The following is a 5474-nucleotide window of genomic DNA, read 5'->3' as shown; positions in this document are numbered from 1 at the left end:
AATATATCATCAATAAAAACAATCACGAACGAATCCAGATATGGCCAAAATACACTGTTCATCAAATGCATGAACGCGGCTGGGGCATTAGTCAGCCCAAAGGACATAACAAGAAACTCATAGTGCCCATATCTAGTCCTGAAAGCAGTCTTCATAATATCTGAATCCCTGATCTTCAACTGGTGATAGCCTGAACGAAGATCAATCTTGGAGAATACCCTTGCCCCTGAAGCTGGTCAAATAAATCATCGATACGGGGCAGGGGATACTTGTTCTTCACTGTTACTTTGTTCAATTGCCTGTAGTTAATGCACATTCTCATTGTGCCATCCTTCTTTTTCATAACTAGAACCGGTGCACCCCAAGAGGATACACTAGGCCGAACAAACCCCTTATCTAGGAGTTCCTGAAGCTGTTCTTTCAATTCTTTCAACTCTGCTGGTGCCATACGATATGGAGGAATGGAAATAGGCTGAGTGCCCGGCACCAGGTCAATACCAAAATCAATGTCCCTGTCCGGTGGCATGCTCGGTAGATCTGCAGGAAACACATCGGGAAACTCCCTCACAACTGGAACCGAATCAATGCTAGGAGTCTCAACTCCAACATCCCTCACAAGAGCCAAATATGATAGACAACCTTTCCCAACCATACGCTGGGCCTTTAGAAAAGAAATCACCCTGCTAGGCACATAGTCAGTCACGCCACGTCACTCGATCCTCGGAACACCTGGTATAGCCAAAGTGACTATCTTAGCATGACAGTCTAGAATAGCACGGCATGGGGATAGCCAATCCATGCCCAAAATGACATCAAAATCCACCATGCTCAATAGCAATAAATCAACTCGGGTCTCCAGACCCCCAATAGTCACCAAACACGACCAATATACATGGTCTACAATAATGGTATCACCCGTCGGGGTAGATACATGAACAGGTAAGGCAAGACATGCTCGGGTCGTACCCAAATGATGAGCAAAATATGAAGACACATAGGAATAGGTGGAATCGGGATCAAATAATACAGAGGCATCTCTGTGGCAGACTGAAACAATACCTGTAATGACAGCATCTGAAGCAATAGCATCTGGCCTGCCAGGAAGTGCATAGAAACGGGCCTGACCGCCCCATGATCGACCTCACCCTCTAGGGTGACCCCTGGCTGCCTGACCTCCACCCCTAGCTGGGTGGGTGGGTGGTGAAATAACTGGAGCAAAAGTCGAGGGCTGACCCCTCTGCTGAGATGAGCTAGCAGCACGGCGAGGACACTCCCTCCGCATATGCCCAAACTCTCCACACTCATAGCAACTCCCGGGTGCTGGGAACTGGTACTGAAGGGAACCCCTCGTGCCAGAGTGGCTAGCTGATGCACTCGGCCTAGAAGAACCCTAAGCAGATGGAGCACGAGATGAACTCTATGCTGGAAGAGTGCTGAGAGATGGCTGACTCTGTTGAGAACCCTGATAACCACGACCAGAAGATCCACCTCGGTACTCAGGTCGAGCTGACCGAGCGGGCCTGAAAGAACGACCCCGACCCTGCTGGAACTGGCCCCTCGAAGGAGCGCCACTGAAACTGCCAGAACCTCGAGGCCTCTTGGCCTCCCTCTCCTCTCTCTCCTAACGGCGATCCATCTCAATATCACGAGCAATATCAACTGTATCCTCGAAGGAAATACCCAGAACTCTCTCTCGAGTCATCAGAATACGAAGGTGATAATTAAGACCATCCACAAACCTCTTAATCCTCTCCCGATCAGTCGGAACTATCCATGAGGCATAACGAGCCAACTCAGAAAAGCTCACCTTATACTGAGACACAGTCATATCTCCCTGGCGAAGCCACTCAAACTGTCTACGCAGCTCCTCCCTCTGAGACTGCGGTATCCACTTCTCCAAGAAGAGAGTGGAGAACTCCTGCCAAGCCAAAGGTGTTGCACCTGCCGGCCTACGCCGCTCATACGCCTCCCACCAAGTGAAGGCCGCTCCAGTAAACTGAAATGTAGTAAAAGCCACACCGCTGGACTCAAGAATCCCTGCTGTCCGAGGCATATGCTGATACTTGTCGAGAAAACCCTAGGCATCCTCGCCCTGAGCACCACTGAAAGAAGGAGGCTGAAGTCTACTGAACCTCTCGAGACGACGCTGCTCATCGTCTGGCATAACTGGAACCCTGTACTCCTGAACGGGTACCACTGGCTGAGCTGGAGATGCCCCCAGCGTCTGTAGTCCCTACACTACCTGCTCAAGTGTGCGAGTAGTGGGGGTCTGATTGCTCCCCCGGCCTGTGAAGTAGCTACTGCTGTACTGGCTGAAACTGCCTGAGCCAGGCCAGTGCAAATTGATAAGATCTGTGCCAAGGCCTCCTGGAGACCCGATATCACAATGGGCACAGCTGGTGCCTGCACTGGTGCTGCTGGAGCCGGGTCCTGAGCTGGGAAAACTAAGGGATCCACAAGTGCTGCCCCTGCTGCTCTGCCTCTACCACGACCACGACTGCGTCCACGGCCTCTAGTAGCCTCAGTAGGTGGTACTGGTGGTCGTATGGTGCATCCGGTAGCTCGAGTCCTCACCATCTGTGAGAGAATAGAATAAAGAAAAATTTAGTATTCTGATCAGCGAGTTCGCACGACAAGAATTTCAAGAATGTGCAATTTTCCTAACAGGTTCTGCAGCCACCCGAGGATAAGTACATACGTCTTCGTACTAAACCGGCTCAAGACTCGCGAGACCTAGTAACCTAGGCTCTGATACCAACTTGTCACGACCCCAATTCCTGGTCGTGATGGCGCCCAACACGATACTAGGCAAGCCCGACTAATTCGTCACTTACAATCCCTTATGTAGAATTCATTACCCATTAACATGATTACAACTCTGTAGTAATAGATAAACAGTACGGAAAAATCCATAAAATATCAATATAAATCCCACCGATCTGGTGTCACGAGCCAAGAGCCTCTAATACAAGTTTGTGTAGCAACCTATACATAGAGTTGTCTAGAATGCGGAAAGTAAAGGGGATAAGGGGAGAAATCGGGTCCTGCGGATGCCATGTAGCTACCTCGATGACTCCGGAATAAGCTGAACAGCAGCAGAAAGCTCAAACTATGCCTCCGGGATACCTGTATCTGCACACATGGTGCATGGAGTAAAGTGAGTACTCCAACTCAGTGAGTAATAGCAATAAATAATGACTGACGGAAATAAAACTCGTAAAAATACTACGCAGTTCTATATTAAAATGGTGAGAATATCAAAAACAGCAACTGAATGAAGAAGTTAGTTAAAAGTCCTTTAAGCCAGTATTCATTTTATTTACTCCTCATGATAACCGAATTCATATTTGTATTGCTGCGGCGTGCAGCTCGATCCATATAGTATACTGCTGCGGCGCGCAGCCCGATCCATATATATGTATATATACTGCTGCGGCGTGCAGCCCGATCCAAGAATAGTCGACTGCGCTCACTAGGGGTGTGCAGACTCCGGAGGGGCTCCTTCAGCCCAAGCGCTATACTACTGTGGCGTGCAATCCGATCCATATAATATACTACTGCGACGTGCAGTCCGATCCATATAATATACTACTGCGGCGTGCAGTCCGATCCATATAACATACTACTGCGGCGTACAATCCGATCCGCATAAATATATGTACTGCTGCGGCGTGCAGCCCGATCCATAGCATATCAAATACCCTCACCATGGGGTTCTCGACCTCTCTCAGTCAATATAGACTTGGCCTCTCGGGCACACTAAGATAAGACGGGGTTCTCAACCCACACGTTACTCTCATTAGGATTTAACAATTTCTAAAGCTGGTTCATATTATGTTTACCAGTTAAGAACATGACTGAGGGTATGGTTTCGACAAGAAAAGGTGAGGTCAACCAATACAAATGCCCCCTAAGGGTTCTACAAATCAGCACAAGGCCCCAAACATGGCAACTAGCCCATAATATAATGATATTAATTAAGTCTCAGTCAAAAGTACAGTAGAGTCATCAAATGGGATGGACCGAGTCCAAATCCCCAGTGGTAACAGACCCTACGCTCATCATACAACGTGTGTCTCATCTCAACATAGCACCGCGTTGTGCAAATCTGGGGTTTCAAACCTTCAAAACATCATTTATAACCATTACTCACCTCAAGCAGGCCGAAATCCTAGCTCGCTACTCCCTTGCCTCGCAAATCAACCTCCTCGAGCGTCGAATCTGATCAAAACCACAAGTAATACGTTACAATAGGCTAAGGGAATACAACCCAATCGAAAAGACTCGAAAAATATCGAAAATCACGAAGGTGGCAAAACCCGAGCCCCGAGCCCACTTCTCGAAAAATCAGAAAATTCACATCACCGGATTCCTTACCTCGCCACGAGTCTATACGTATCAAATTTACCAAAATCCGAGCTCAAATGCTCCCTCAAACCCCCAAATTTCTATTTCAAAAGTCAAGCCCTCCCTTTTTAATCAAATTTCCATGAATTTAGATGTTGAATCTACAATTAAATGACGTTTCTAGGCCATAGGACTCACCTCCAATCGATTCCCAGTCAAAATCCTCTTTAATCCTCGTCAAAAGCTCTCAAGGTTACTCAAAAATGGAGGAAATGGGTTTGGGTTCGCGGATGAAATATTTTTAACATTCTGCCCGGATCACTGTAGCTAACTCTATGTGATCGCATTCAAGCCCCTGCGATCGCATAGACCAAAAATTCCATGGTCTCAAATTATCCTATGCGATCGCAACAGGCCCTATGCGATCGCAGTGCCTTACCAAACAACACTGTGCGATCGCAACCCCATCATGTGATCGCATTGAACAACCAAACATCCCCTAAAGTCCTTCTATGCGATCGCAATTGCACTCCTGCGATCGCACAGAACAAATGTCTGCAACACTTCAGCTGAAAAATCTGCAACTTCCAAAGGTTAGAATTGGTCCGTTTGACCATCTGAAATCACCCCGAGGCCCCCGGGACCTCAACCAAAAGTGTCAACCCGTCCTAAAACATCATTCAAACTTGTTCCAATCATCAAAACACCACAACAACACGAAAACCATCAAATTACATCGGCTTCAAGCCTAAATTTTCTTTAAAACTTCCGAAATACGCATTTGATCAAAAACTCGACCAAAACACCTCCGAATGATCTGAAATTTTGCACACTCATCCAAAATCACCTAACGAAGCTACTGCAACTCTCGAAATTCCATTCCGACTCCCGTATCAAAATCTTACCTACCAACCGGAATTCGCCAAAATACTAACTTCGCCAATTCAAGCCTAATTCTACTCCGGACCTCCAAAATCGATTTCGATCACACTCCTAAGCCACATATCAACCCCCGAAGCTAACCGAATCACCGGAAATCACATCCGAGCCCTCTAACTCAATAGTCAATATCCGGTTGACTTTTCCAAAACAAGTCTTCCTTAAAGAGACTAAGTGTCTTTCCTATC

Source organism: Nicotiana sylvestris, chromosome 11, assembly GCF_000393655.2.
Source record: "Nicotiana sylvestris chromosome 11, ASM39365v2, whole genome shotgun sequence".
Taxonomy (NCBI): Eukaryota; Viridiplantae; Streptophyta; class Magnoliopsida; order Solanales; family Solanaceae; genus Nicotiana; species Nicotiana sylvestris.
The sequence above is the reverse complement of the archived record's forward strand: the minus strand, read 5'-3'. Positions refer to the sequence as shown.